At 42.8% G+C, this 15827-nt stretch overlaps 1 long non-coding RNA gene across 1 annotated transcript in view; it reads right to left on the bottom strand.

Moving 5' to 3' along the window:
• The window catches only part of LOC137636995 (uncharacterized), a 43332-nt gene extending 29396 nt beyond the window's left edge, over positions 1 to 13936 (bottom strand). The window contains exon 1 of the long non-coding RNA XR_011043341.1: positions 13797 to 13936. This is a non-coding gene — a long non-coding RNA (uncharacterized lncRNA). The remainder of the gene's footprint in view (positions 1 to 13796) is intronic.
• Between the last annotated feature and the right edge of the window lie 1891 nt (positions 13937 to 15827).

Raw genomic sequence — 15827 nt, 5'->3', positions numbered from 1 at the left:
TCCATCTAGCGTTTGAATATGAAACAGATTTATAAATTTGGGGCATTTGACGTTGAACTGGCGTCCGAAAGTTAATTCAGAATAGGTTCAACTGGGCGAATCTCCCGCTGGTTAGACTGAAGTAAGACTAGGAGAGGTTGGATGGCAAGATTCAAAAGAACTATATGGAACAAAAGTTAAGTAGAAGACTGAAATGTTCCTCTAGCAATGCCTGCACTCCCACCTACGGGAGTACATGCCTGGTGATTGCCAGACTAGGGTTTGAGTCCCGCGCAAACTTGTTATTTCCTTTGGTCGCTGCAACCCCATCGCCCTTGAGAGCTAAGGATGGGTGGTTTGGGGAAGCCTATAGGTCTACCTGCTGAGTCATCAGCAGCCATTGCCTAGCCCTCCTTGGTCCTATCTTGGTGGAGAAGGGGGCTTGGGCATTGATCATATGTAGTACATATGCTCAGTCTCTAGGGCATTGTCCTGCTTGATAGGGCAATGTCACTGTCCCTTGCCTCTGCCATTCATGAGCAGCCTTTAAACCTTTACATGTAGATAACACTAATAAATAAAGGACAGTAATGGCCGTTATATAGCCTAGTAGCTGCTTTGATCATAGCTGTCAAGATGGAACATAAGAAAAAGTAAAAATTCATTGCTTACATCAGATATATAGAGCAACATTAGGCATGATTAAAAAGACTGCCCAAATAGTAAAAGCTTTTTACTCAATAGTCAGACGTTATAAGGTAATGTAGAACGAAGTGGGCAAAAAAAAAAACTAATCTTTTTTATGCATGTCATCATTATTATTATTGTTATTATCATTATTATTACTTGCTAAGCTACAAGTTAAAACTTGCAGCGAATGTTTTTTATGTTGAACAGATTAACATAAGTCTATTTTCATAGTTTTTATATGGTAGATCTGTTTTAATGTTGTTACTGTTCTTCAAATATTTCATTTTAATATTTCATATCTTTTCATAGTTTATTCATTTCCTTATTTCCTTTCCTCACTGGGCTATTTTCCCCTGTTGGCGCCCTTGGGCTTAAAGCACCCTGCTTTCCAACTAGGGTTGTAGCTTAGCTAATAATAATAATAATAATAATAATAATAATAATAATAATAATAGCATGGCAGGTGAAAAATGAACAAGCCAGCTAACTGTTTGGATAAGGAGAGCTTACATTTCTTTTTTTTTTTTTTTGAATCAGGGCTGTCTTTTCCAGAGGATGATTGGCAACAAACTTAGGGAAGATTCACTGAAATACCAAATGCATATGAATCTAGAAACTCTGGTTCCATAGAAAAACACCATATGAATTTGCCTGATAATTTATCGGAGACTCGAGTACCAGCCCAAAACCGAGGTCCAGTAACTCGGTAACTTTGAGGCGGATATAGTTCAGTAGATCAGCCTGGAAGAAACTTAAGTAAAATACTAAAAGCCCACATAAGGCCTCTTTAATTCTGGGAAGTAGAGACATACAACACTGCCGCTATCATACAAACCACAAACCGACCTAACCTAACCTAGTAGTTCCCAGGTCACAAGCCCTAGTCGGGGGCAAGCCCCGGACCCCCTTCGTAGGTCTCTCTCCTACAGAAAAAAGCGATGGGCAGCATTCTAAATGATATCTTAACCACATTGTAATAATAAAAAAGTTACTCAGGATTACCTTAATATTCGCAGTCAATGAAGTCTAAATCCTCGGGTTCTTGCGCCTTCAACCTCTAGCAATGCCTGCACTCCCACCTACGGGAGTACATGCCTGGTGATTGCCAGACTAGGGTTCGAGTCCCGCGCAAACTCGTTATTCCCTTTGGTCCATGCAACCCCATCGTCCTCGAGAGCTAAGGATGTTTGGTTTGGAAGAGCCTATAGGTCTACCTGCTGAGCCATCAGCAGCCATTGCCAGGGCCTCCTTGCTCCTATCTTGGTGGAGAGGGGCCTTGGGCACTGATCATATGTAGTACATATGCTCAGTCTCTAGGGCACTGTCCTGCTTGATAGGGCAATGTCACAGTCCCTTGCCTCTGCCATTCATGAACACCCTTTAAACCTTTACATGTAGATCACGCAATAATAAATAAAGGACAGTGATGGCCATTCTATAGCCTAGTAGCTGCTTTGATCATAGCTGTCAAGATGGAACATAAGAAAATGTAAAAATTCATTGCCTACATCAGATATATGGAGTAACATCGAGCATGATTAAAAGGACTGTCCCTATAGTAAAAGCTTTTTACTCAACAGTCAGACATATAAAGTAATGTAGAACAAAGCAGCCAAAAAACTCTAATCTTTTTTATACATGTCATTATTATCACTATTATTATTATTATTATTATTATTATTACTTGCTAAGCTAAAACACCAGTTGGAAAAGCAGAATGCTATAAGCCCAAGGGCTTCAACAGGGAAAATAGCTCAGTGAAGGAAATAAAGAAATAAACTACGAGAGAAATATTGAACAATATGAAATATATTAATAACAGTAACATTAAAATAGATCTTCCATTTATACTATAAAAACTTAAATAAAACAGAGGAAAGGAAATAAGATAGAAAAGTGTGCCCCAGTGTACCCGCAAGCAAGAGAACTCAAGAGGTTTAGACATTTTTAAGAGATATTTATCATCATTTAATGTACTGCAGAGTGACATTTTAACTAAGTGTATCTTCAAGCAAGAGAACTCTAACCCAAGACCATGGCACAGAGGCTATGGCACTACCCATGACTAGAAAACAATGGTTTGATTTTGGAGTGTCCTTCTGGAAGATCAGCTTACATTAGCTAAAATCTCTCCTACTCTTACCAAGTGGAAAGTAGCCACCGAACAATTATCGTCCAGTAGCTAACCTATGAGTGAAAAAGAATTTTAATGCACTGTAATTGTTCAGTAGCCACTTTCCTCTTGGTAGGGCAGAAGAGAGACTGTCGTTATGGTAAGCAGCTCTTCTGGGAGAAGGGCACTCCAAAATCAAACCATTGTTCTCTAGTCTTGGGTAGTGTCATAGCCTCTGTACCATGGTCTTCCACTGTCTTAGGTTAGAGTTCGCTTGCTTGAAAGTACACTCAAGCACACTATTCTATCTAATTTCTCTTCCTTTTGTTTTGTTAGTTTTTAAAGTTTATATAGGAGATATTTATTTCAATATTGTTACGCCTTAAAATATTTTATTTCCTTTCCTCACTGGGCTATTTTCCCTGTTGGAGCTCCTGGGCTTATAGCATCCTGCTTTTCCAACTAGGGGTGTAGCTGAGCAAATAATAATAATAATAATAATAATAATAATAATAATAATAATCCAATACATTATCCTACATCAGGATAAATGCAGATGATGAAGGATCATAATCACAGCAGCATTCTTGGCCTCACTAAAGAGGGCAGGGGACACTACGTCAATGAATTCGTTCACAAAGCTTTGTTCACCATCCTTCGGTACCGGAACTCCAACAACGAAGGATCGGACAAGGGAAGTTCATGACTTGAAAAAGACACGATCCCTCTAAGCCTTCTTTTCCCTACAGCAGCTGAACTTCTCTCATTGCGAGGGCGACTACTCACTGCAAGAACCACAAGGCCAATTCGTAAGACATCTATGTCGACTCTGCTCATGAAGGGGCTACAAGGGTGACCTTCAAGGCCCGGAAAAGTTGTCAAAAACCCTTGCTTGACACTCTTACTAGTTACAAGAAAACATTGATAGAACACTGTGAGGTCAGTAACGGACGATTAAATGTTATCGTTACAAAGAGCAGAGCTAGGCAGAGTGAGCACGCAGCCGTTAGTATCCTGACACCGAAGTGCGTGGTGGGCCCAAGAGGCAGCCATACCAGACCCTAGATAATTCTTCAATCTGGTCGTAACAAACCTGTGTTCAGAACTAAGCCATATAAATGGAGAAGGTTTATATCCGCATGGCAACAAATTATCTTTCATATCCAGATATATAGTAACAGGTATAATCAAAAGGCCTGTTCCTACAGTAAAAACCTTTTTTTTTTTAAATACTCAGATTCATAAGGTATTCTAGAGGTAAAAATAAGGTCAAATCCTTTTAACGCATGCCATTACATAGGCTTAGACCTTTAGACACTGCAAGGAGAAATTTTACCGACACGCCTACCCAGACGTCATTTACAAATCTTAACACTAGAGCAGTGATTTATTCAAGATCGCTTGCTTCAAGCATGCAGTTCCATATCAATACTTACAGACAATGACATTAGCTTGATTTTTCTTTTTAAACTGTGTCTGTTTTTAAATGACAGCTAATTCATGAGCAAGTTCCTGGATTAATGTTTTAAAAGAGCCATTTCCCCCGCCCAATCTCGTTTCAGTTCCGTCCGATACAAGAGGACGACTCTCCATGAGAGGTGTTCAATATGTTATTTTTATTAATAAAATAAATTTTTGAATATACTTACCCGATAATCATGTAGCTGTCAACTCCGTTGCCCGACAGAATTCTATGGAGGGATACGCCAGCTATCACAATACTAGAAGGGGGTGTACTTACCAGCGCCACCTGTGGCCAGGTACTCAATCATTTGTTGTTGACACCTCCTCAATTATTCCTCGGTCCACTGGTTCTCTCTGGGGAGGAAAGGGAGGGTCGATTAAATCATGATTATCGGGTAAGTATATTCAAAAATTTATTTTATTAATAAAAATAACATTTTTCAATATTAAACTTACCCGATAATCATGTAGCTGATTCACACCCAGGGAGGTGGGTGAAAACCAGTGTACATGATTAAAGGATAGCTAAGTATCCCAAATTTCATATAACAGTTATCTCAAATAACAATGAAATAATAAGTACCTGGTAAGGAAGTCGAATAGAACCGTTACTCTGCCTTTTATTTAAAGTTCGTCTTCCTTACTGAGCGCAGCGTTCCTCTTGGAGGCTGAATCAACCCAAAGGTGCCAAAGTACAAGGGGTTGCAACCCTACTAAAGGACCTCTACCAAACCTTTAACCCAGGCGCTTCTCAAGAATGAAAGACCACCCGCCAAATCCAAGGATGCGGAAGGCTTCTTAGCCTACCGTAACAACCATAAAAACAACAATAAAAGTATTCAAGAGAAAGGTTAAAAAGGTTATGGGATTAAGGGAATGTAGTGGCTGAGCCCTCACCTACTACTGCACTCGCTGCTACGAATGGTCCCAGGGTGTAGCAGTTCTCGTAAAGAGACTGGACATCTTTCAGATAAAATGATGCAAACACTGACTTGCTCCTCCAATAGGTTGCATCCATAATGCTCTGCAGAGAACGGTTTTTATTAAAGGCCAACGAAGTAGCTACAGCTCTTACTTCGTGGGTCCTTACCTTCAGCAATGCAAGGTCTTCCTCCTTTAAGTGAGAATGTGCTTCTCTGATCAGAAGCCTTATATAGTACGAAAGCCCATTCTTGGACATGGGTCTCGAGGGTTTCTTGATGGCACACCATAAGGCTTCTGACTGTCCTCGAATAGGTTTAGACCTCTTCAGATAATATTTGAGAGCTCTGACAGGGCAAAGAACTCTCTCTAGTTCGTTACCTACCATGTTGGAGAGGCTAGGTATTTCGAACGATCTAGGCCAAGGACGTGAAGGAAGCTCGTTCTTTGCTAGGAATCCGAGCTGAAAAGAACATGTAGCTGATTCGGTTGTGAAACCAATGTTCTTGCTGAAGGCATGAACCTCACTGACTCTCTTAGCTGTTGCAAGGCAAACGAGAAAAGCAGTCTTGAGGGTAAGATCCTTGAAGGAAGCTGACTGGAGAGGTTCGAACCTAGATGTCATAAGGAACCTTAAGACTACGTCTAGATTCCAGCCTGGAGTGGAAAGACGACGTTCTTTAGACGTCTCAAAAGACTTGAGAATGTCTTGAAGGTCCTTGTTGGAAGACAGGTCCAAACCCCTGTGGCGGAGGACTGAGGCCAACATGCTCCTATACCCTTTAATCGTAGGTGTTGAAAGGGATCTCTCATTCCTAAGATGAAGAAGGAAGTCAGCTATTTGGATCACAGAGGTATTGGTAGAGGATATTGAATTGGCTCTACACCAGCTTCGGAAGACCTCCCACTTAGACTGGTAGACTCTACGAGTGGAAATTCTTCTAGCTCTGGCAATCGCACTGGCTGCCTCCTTCGAAAAGCCTCTAGCTCTAGCGAATCTTTCGACAGTCTGAAGGCAGTCAGTCGAAGAGCGTGGAGGTTTGGGTGCAACCTGTCTACGTGTGGTTGACGTAGAAGGTCCACTCTTAGAGGTAGAGTCCTGGGGAAGTCGACTAGCCATTGAAGTACCTCTGTGTACCATTCTCTTGCAGGCCAAAGGGGAGCAACCAGCGTCAGCCGTGTCCCTTCGTGCGAGACGAATTTCTGCAGAACTTTGTTTATAATCTTGAACGGAGGGAATGCGTACAGGTCGAGATGGGACCAGTTCAGAAGAAAAGCATCTACATGAACCGCTGCAGGGTCTGGAACAGGGGAACAATAAAGCGGAAGTCTCTTGGTGATGGAGGTGGCAAACAGATCTATGGTAGGTTGACCCCACAAGGTCCAAAGTCTGTTGCACACACTCTTGTGGAGGGTCCATTCCGTGGGAATGACCTGATTCCTTCTGCTGAGGCGATCCGCTGAAACATTCATATCGCCCTGGATGAACCTCGTGACCAGTGTGAGGTTTAGACCTCTTGACCAAATGAGGAGGTCCCTTGCGATCTCGTAAAGGCTCCTCGAATGGGTCCCTCCTTGCTTGGAGATGTAAGCCAAGGCTGTGGTGTTGTCTGAATTCACCTCCACCACTTTGCCTAGCAGGAGGGACTTGAAGTTCAACAGGGCAAGATGAACTGCTAACAGTTCCTTGCAGTTGATGTGGAGTAATCCTTGTTCCTTGTTCCATACTCCTGAGCATTCCCGTCCGTCCAAGGTCGCACCCCAGCCCGAGTCCGATGCATCCGAGAAGAGATGAAGATGGGGGGTCTGGATGGCCAATGATAGACCCTCCTTGAGAAGGAGATTGTGCTTCCACCACCGGAGAGTGGTCTTCATCTCTTGGTTGATAGGGATAGAGACTGCTTCTAGAGTCGAGCCCTTGTCCCAATGAGCTGCAAGATGGAATTGAAGAGGGCGGAGGTGGAGTCTCCCTAGCTCGACAAACAGGGCCAGAGATGAGAGGGTCCCTGTGAGACTCATCCACTGTCTCACTGAGCAATTGCTCCTCTTCAGCATGCTCATGATGCACTCTAGGGCTTGGTTTATCCTGGGGGCCGATGGAAAAGCCCGAAAATCCCGACTCTGAATCTCCATTCCCAGGTACACAATGGATTGGGAGGGAATGAGTTGAGATTTCTCTATATTGACTAATAGACCTAGGTCTCTGATTAGATCTAAAGTCCAAGAGAGGTTCTCCAGACAACGACGACTCGTGGAGGCTCTCAACAGCCAGTCGTCTAGGTAGAGGGAGGCTCTGATGTTCGATAAGTGCAGGAATTTCGCTACATTCCTCATCAGATGAGTAAAGACCATAGGAGCTGTGCTTAGGCCAAAACACAGGGCTTGGAACTGATAGACAACCTTTCCGAAAACGAATCTCAGGAAAGGTTGGGAGTCTGGATGAATGGGAACGTGAAAGTATGCATCTTTCAAGTCCAACGAGACCATCCAGTCCTCCTGTCTGACCGCTGCTAAGACCGACTTGGTCGTCTCCATTGTGAACGTCTGCTTGGTGACATACTCGTTGAGAGAGCTGACGTCCAGCACCGGTCTCCAACCTCCTGTCTTTTTGGCTACAAGAAAGAGACGGTTGTAGAAGCCCGGGGATTGATGGTCCCGGACTATAACCACTGCCTTCTTCTGCACAAGTAGCGACACCTCCTGTTGCAATGCTAGCCTCTTGTCCTCTTCTTTGTAGTTGGGAGAGAGGTTGATGGGCGATGTGGTCAGAGGCGGTTTGAGGCAGAATGGAATCCTGTAACCGTATCTCAGCCAACTGACAGACTGTGCGTCTGCACCTCTCTTCTCCCAGGCTTGCCAGAAGATCTTGAGTCTGGCTCCTACTGTTGTCTGGAGAATCTGAGAGTCAGTGCTTTCCCTTAGATGTCCTGGGTCCTTTCCTAGACTTGCCCCTGTGAGAGTCTGGACGGGAGCTTCCTCGGCTGGGGGCTCTACCACGAAAGGGCGGTATGAACCTAGTGGCCGGGGTATCAGCCACTGGGGAGCGATAAGTCTTGGGGACAGAGGTGGTAACCTTAGACTTACGAGCCGATGAGGCTACAAGATCGTGCGTGTCCTTCTGTATCAGGGCAGACGACAAGTCCTTAACTAGCTCCTCGGGAAAGAGGAACTTTGAGAGTGGAGCAAAAAGGAGCTGTGACCGCTGGCACGGTGTAATGCTGGCTGAGAGGAAGGTACACAGTTGTTCCCTTTTCTTCAACACCCCTGATACAAATAACGACGCTAGCTCACCCGATCCATCCCTGATAGCCTTATCCATGCAGGACATAATTAGCATGGCAGAGTCTTTGTCCGCAGGAGATGTTTTCTTGCTGAGGGCTCCCAGGCACCAGTCGAGAAAGTTGAACATTTCGAAAGCTCTGAACAACCCTTTCAGAAGATGATCCAGGTCTGAGAAGGTCCAACAAACCTTCGAGCGTCTCATCGCAGTCCTCCTAGGCGAGTCCACCAGACTTGAGAAGTCAGCCTGGGCAGAGGCAGGTACTCCCAAGCCTGGTGCTTCCCCTGTGGCATACCAAACGCAACCTTTCGAAGCGAGCTTCGTTGGAGGGAACATGAAGGAAGTCTTGCCCAGGTGTTGTTTAGACTGAAGCCACTCCCCTAAGATCCTTAAAGCCCTCTTGGAGGATCTAGCTAGGACAAGCTTAGTATAGCTCGACTTAGCTTGTTGTACGCCTAGCGAAAACTCAGATGGAGGAGAGCGGGGAACAGCAGAGACGAAGTGGTCAGGGTAAAGCTCCCTGAGTAGAGCCAAGACCTTTCGAAAATCAACAGACAATGGAGAAAGCTTAGACTCCTCCACGTCTGATGAGGGATCAAGGTGTGCCTCCTCATCATCCGACACTTCATCAGCAGAAGGTAGCGAAGCAAAAGGACCAGAATGCTGAACCGCAGAGTCAGAACGGGTAGGAACAATAACAGAGGTTTCCTCATCTTGAGGGAAAACCTGAGGTACAGACTGCATAGGCTGAACAACAGACGGAGCAGAAGGCAGGTGCATGGGTGAAGGAGGTTGACTCCTAGCAAGAGTTGAACCCAAGGATTGCACAAGCTGAGCGGAGGACGGAGGCGGATTAGTCCGTTCCTGTTCCTGAGAGATGAGTGGAGCATGAGAAGGTTGAGGCTGCGCAGAACAAGGTAAAGTTCTCGCAAGCTGAGGCTCCTGAGGCGCAAGTCCATGGTGTAGAGGAGCTTGCCTAGATGAGGGTTGAGCTCGGTGCAGCGCTGGTTGAGCAGACAGACTCACGGAGGGGAGAGGTTGTTGTACCCCAACCGAGAGTTGCACCACTGGTGGAGCAGCAAGGGGAGGAGGAGGAAGAGTGTAACTCTCCTGATCCCAAAGCAAGGGTTGCCTTAAAGAAGGCTGAGGCTGAACAACACTGTGAACAGCAAACTCCGAAAGTGGCTCAACATCGTACGCCTGGCAGATGGTGCTGCGACCAGGCGGAGCAGGTGCAGGCTGGGCGAGCACAGGCGGAGCAGGTGCAGGCTGGGCGAGCACAGGCGGAGCGAGAACAGGTGGAGGGAGTGTAGGCGGAGGAGGAGGTGCAACACTCTCAGCCCGACACTCACGCATCAAGTCCGAAAGCTGAACTTGCATGGACTGAAGCAGGGTCCACTTGGGGTCGGCAGAAACGATAACAGACTGAGGTAAAGTCACAGTCGGGGTCTGTATAGGCAGAACCTTACTCCTCTTGGGCGGAGTACAGTCGACCGATGACAGAGGCGAGTCGGAGCTGAGCCAATGACTACAACCTGGCTGAGCACTCGCTGACTGAACTCTACGTTTAAGCGGTCTCGAGACCTGAGACCAACGTTTCTTCCCTGCATGGAGATCAGCGGACGAGAAGACGGGCTCGATCGTCTGCAGGTGGGAGTGACGGTCTAAGGAAGACACGCCCGCAACCACCGAGGATAATTCTGTGCGCCTAACAAGGCCTGTCGAACCCTTAAGCCCTTCGACATTGCTTCTCCCCTGGGCATGGGAGCTTGCAAGAGGTCCCGGACTGGGAGGACGACTGGCTCGCACAGAAAAATCCTCACGCACCACACTGGCACCACTAGCACTTGGCACTGCACAGACACTAGCACTCGTCACAGCACTGGCACTATTTCCACCCACTGCACTCTTGACCTTCAGTTCTTTAACCTCGGCCATCAGAGACTTATGGTCACTTACCACTGATTCTACTTTATCTCCTAAAGCCTGAATAGCACGCAAAACAGTTGACATATCAGGCGGAGGGCACACAGTAGGTTCGGGGGTAGCCACTACAGGGGTAGGAAAAGGTAGGGGATCATGAGGTGAGGAAAACATAGAAGAGTGAGAAGAACTTCTCCTAACTCTAGTTCTCTCTAACTTAGATGAATATTTTAAAAGACGTACAAAATCCAATTCCGAAAGTCCGGCGCACTCCTCACACCGATTTTCTAATAGACAGGGCCTGTCCCTACAGTCAGAACAAGCGGTGTGAGGATCTACCGAGGCCTTCGGAATACGCCTATTGCAAGACCTACATCGTCTATGGGTGGGAGCTTGCGAAACGTCAGACATCTTGTTTCAAAGAGTAAGTCAAAGGGTGATCCAAAAACAAGCAAAAATTCATTAACCGATTAATCAGTATTTATATAAAAGCTATCTAGCTAATATAAAAAGGATTCCAGTATGCGACAGCCGTTAATCTAAGAGAATACTTCACCAAATATCCATGAATAAACTCGAAGACCATGAGCGTATCCCAGAACGTCTAGCCGGAAGCACGACAGAGGAATAATTGAGGAGGTGTCAACAACAAATGATTGAGTACCTGGCCACAGGTGGCGCTGGTAAGTACACCCCCTTCTAGTATTGTGATAGCTGGCGTATCCCTCCATAGAATTCTGTCGGGCAACGGAGTTGACAGCTACATGATTATCGGGTAAGTTTAATATTGAAAACTATACATTACATAAATTTTTTGTAATTTCATATGTTTCAGTATTCAAATATACAGTATTTATAGCTCCCTATATTCTAGGTAGTAGGTTGGCCATGGCACCAGCCACCCGTTGAGATACTACCACTAGAGAGTTATGGGGTCCTTTGACTGGCCAGACAGTATTACATTGGATCTTTATCTCTGGTTACGGTTCACTTTCCCTTTACCTACACATAAACCGAATAGTCTGGCATATAGTTTACAGATTCTCCTCTGTCCTCATACACCTGACAACACTGAGATTACCAAACATTTTGTTTTTCTCGCGAGGGGTTAACTACTGCACTGTAATTGTTCAGTGGCTACTTTCCTCTTGGTAAGGGTAGAAGACTCTTTAGCTATGGTAAGCAGCTCTTCTAGGAGGACACTCCAAAATCAAACCATTGTTCTCTAGTCTTGGATAGTGCCATAGCCTCTGTACCATGGTCTTCCACTGCCTAGGGTTAGAGTTCTCTTGCTTGAGGGTACACTCGGGCACGCTATTCTATCTGATTTCTCTTTCTCTTGTTTTGTTAAAGTTTGTATAGTTTATATAGGAAATAGTTATCTTAATGTTGTTGCTATTCTTAAAATATTTTATTTTTCCTTTAATCCTTTCCTCACTGAGCTATTTTTCCTGTTGGGGCCCCTGAGCTTACAGTATCCTGCTTTTCCAACTAGGGTTGTAGCTTAGCAAGTAATAATAATAATAATAATACACAGACATATAAAGGTTTAAAGGTCGCTCATGAATGGCAGAGGAAAGGGACAGTGACGTTGTCCTATCAAGCAGGACAATGCCCTAGACGGACCATATTCGTATGATCAGCAACCAAGACCCTCTCCACCCAAGCAAGGATCAGGGAGGGCTAGGCAATAGCTGCTGATGACACAGCAGATAGACCTGGAGGCTCCCCCAAACCACCATCCTTACCTCACAAGGACGGCGAGGTCGCAGCGACCAAAGGAACTAACGAGTTTGAGCGGGACTCGAACCCCAGTCTGGCAATCACCAGGCAAGGACGCTACCACCGGGCCACCACAATTAAAATTTCAACAAAATACGACTTACAAATAGCTTCTTTGAACCTAATAAGTTTGAAAATTGATGACTGTGTATATACCTTAATTCTCATCAAACTAATTAATGGAGACAGTGGAAATTGTCAAGAAATAACATTAAAAAATATTTGTCGTATATAAATACATCAAAATGTTGGGTTTCATAGCTATAATTTTACCTAATATATAAACTATGAAGACTTATTTGACCATCTTCCAGATTTTGTTTCAAAATTATTGGAATCCCCCAGATTTACTGGAATTCCCTAGGTAAATACTGGAATCCCCTACAATATCACAGCAAATTCTTAGAAATCGATAAATAATAGTCGTTATTATTAAAATACGTTATTTTTATGTTTTCAGCATTTCTATTTTTTATAAATTTGCAGGTAGAACCTTGGTTAGGAGTTGTGACCTGGGAAGGGGGTCTGGGGCTTATCCCAAACTAGGGGTTGTGACCTGGAAAGGGGTTCCGGGGGCTTATCCCAAACTAGGGGTTGTGACCTGGGAAGGTTTGTGACATGGAAAGGGGGTCGAGGGGCTTGCCCATGGCTAGGGGTTATGACCTGGGAAGATTTGTGACCTGGAAAGGGGGTCCAGGGGCTTGCCCCCGACTAGGGGTTGTGACCTGGGAAGGTTTATTTCCTGGGAAGGGGGTCCGGGGGTTTGCCCCTGACTAGGGGTTGTGACCTGGGAAGGTTTGTGACCTGGGAAGGGGGTCCGGGGGCCTGCCCCCACTAGGGGTTGTGACCTGGGAAGGTTTGCGACCTGGAAAGGGGGTCCGGGGGCTTGCCCCCCACTATGGGTTGTGACCTGGGAAGGTTTGTGACCTGGGAAGGGGGTCCGGGGGCTTCTCCAAGGCTTGGGGTTGTGACCTGGGAACTACTAGGTTAGGTTAGGTGGGTTTGTTAGGTTCCGTACCCTTTTATATATTGTGTAAAGGGTATATAGAAAATATGCTTTAAAATAGACATTTTTATTTAATGAATTTATTAAAAAATAATGTATTTTAATAAAAACAACTATTATTTATCGATTTCTAAGGGTTTGCTGTGATATTGTAGGGGTCATAGATAAATATATCAAAATGTTTGGGTTTTACAACTATAATTTAATCAAATGTTCTGTACATTTCTATAATTTCACCATATATATACAATATGAAGACCTATTTGACCATCTTTCAGATTTTGTTTCAAATTATCGAAGAATAATTTATACTTTCAGACAGCTGATGGTAAAATTAATATACCAAAGAGGAAATAAAGTTAAATTTAAATCAATGTTTCTATTCCCGAAGGACAGCTATGGCTTCACCCCCCCCCCCCCCCGACACACAGGGCACGCCTACCTTATACCTAACTTGACTCTTTTCGTCCAAGCTAATCTATACGAATAATTAACCGTGAAATCTAATTAACAATGGCTAATTAACTTATGACTTTTGCACTGACTTGACAGACACCTTTGACCAACCGAGGCAAATTTAAATGAGGTGGCAGCTTCGAGCTGTCACAATTTCTTAGGAAGATTTTGAAATAACTTACGTTATGTTATCTTTAGCAGGGAAGTAAGTAACACAATGTGCTGTATCCTTTAAAATGGAGACACTATGAGTCCTAGATTATAAGTCCGTGTCTAATTCCTAAGGGCGTCTGGTGAAATCAACTGGAGAGATAAACACATGTGACAGGAGACGGACTGGAAGGACATTGTTGCCAGATGGTTTAGTGCAAAAATCCCCAAAACTCATGATAAAAAAATGCCCATTTCCATAAATGAAATTTTTCTTCTGATTATGTAGGCTTTGCTCATAGAGAAATTACTCATCATACTTCATATAGAATGCAGTTAACTAATTGCAACAATATAAAGATATACTACCAAAAATCCCCAAAACTCATGATTAAAAATACCCATTTCCACAAATATATCTATCTTCTGATCATGTAGGCTTTGCTCATAGAGAAATTATTCATCATACTTCATATAGAATGCAGTTAACTAATTGCAACAATATAAAGATATACTAATTTTCGTTTCTTCTTCATAGAAATTTGTACTAAATACTCAAATCTAGGAATAAATTCTCATATCTGGCAACACTGCTGGAAGGGCGATGTTTTCCAGTTTATCACTATTATTATTAATATTATTATTATTAGCTAAGCTACAACCTTAAAATAGATCTTCCATACACTTTTTTATAAGATGGAGAAAGATATCATTGAAAAGAGGAATAAAAATCCCATAATTTTGTGTAACAGAATTTAGATTTTTTCCTTTTTCTTTTTTCATGACGAAGAAAATCAAGAAAAAAATCAGTAAAAAAAGAAAAAGGAAAATAGAAAATCTGTCAGAATTATTCGAATTATAAAGAAGTTTTGATGGTATGATTTTCAATACAATTATTGTCATATTTGAGGAGAAATATGTACGTAATTTCTTTATAATTCTGATTTTTGCTAATAAATCAAAAAGTTTTTGATCAAATGACTTGAAATTTTTACATGATGAAGTTATTATATCCGTCTGAAACATATATAGAAATTGTGTATTTTGAATCATTAGAAAAAATACAGAACGAAAAAAATGCTGATTAAAACCATTATGAAATTAATTTCAAAATGAACTTCAAAGTCTAGATATCCATAATATTGTAGTTATCCTTCATGTAATAAAAATAGATGTTTTTTATGCAAAACGAATCAAATAGATCGTATAGGAATAGGGCCGATACATTTCTACTAGCCATCCTTTGACGAGCAACTGCTACTGCCATTCGACGCTACCAGACGTACGATGTAAGGAAAAAAATCCAGAATGACCATTACAAAATAGATTTGGTCATAATTACAACGAAAATAACAATAATAAAGATACAAGGTGAGTGAAGACATGAAATTTTAAGGAAATTTTACCTCTGGGAGTGTATATCCCATGGAAATTAAATTATGAGAGACTGACCATATATACACATGATCAGCACTCAAGCCCCTCCACCCATGCTGGGACCAGAGAAGGCCAGACAATGGCTACTAATGACTGGGCAGGTAGACCCATAGGCTACCTCAAACCATACCATCTATAGCTCTCAAAGATGGTGATATATACTAAACTTAAATAGCTCGTTGGGCCAGATGTTTTAGTATATATATGAGAGTCATTAATCTCTGCAGGTTTTAGAGTTCCTGGTAAAGAAATCCAGCTAAATTTTACTCCTAAATTTCCTGGTATTTATTAGAAAATACTATCACCAGTAATTCACACTAATTTAACTGTATAGTTAATTTAATTATGAAATTATACTAATTTACTTGGAATATCACTACACTAGCTGGGAGAATTTTTAGATCATAAGTTAATCTACGTGTTTCATCTGTTTAATATTTGCCTAAATAGTATACCACAGCTTCACACACACACACATCTAAGATCGTACCCAAAACAGATTATTCCTTTAAATAATTACATTATACTTTAAATGTAACATAATACTAACTAAAGCCATGTAGTTTATTCACCATCTGAGCTCATTATAACAATAATATCTATTGAATGTCCAATATTAGTGTTTT

Source organism: Palaemon carinicauda, unplaced genomic scaffold, assembly GCF_036898095.1.
Source record: "Palaemon carinicauda isolate YSFRI2023 unplaced genomic scaffold, ASM3689809v2 scaffold48, whole genome shotgun sequence".
Taxonomy (NCBI): Eukaryota; Metazoa; Arthropoda; class Malacostraca; order Decapoda; family Palaemonidae; genus Palaemon; species Palaemon carinicauda.
This window is presented reverse-complemented; position numbering and strand designations above follow the sequence as displayed.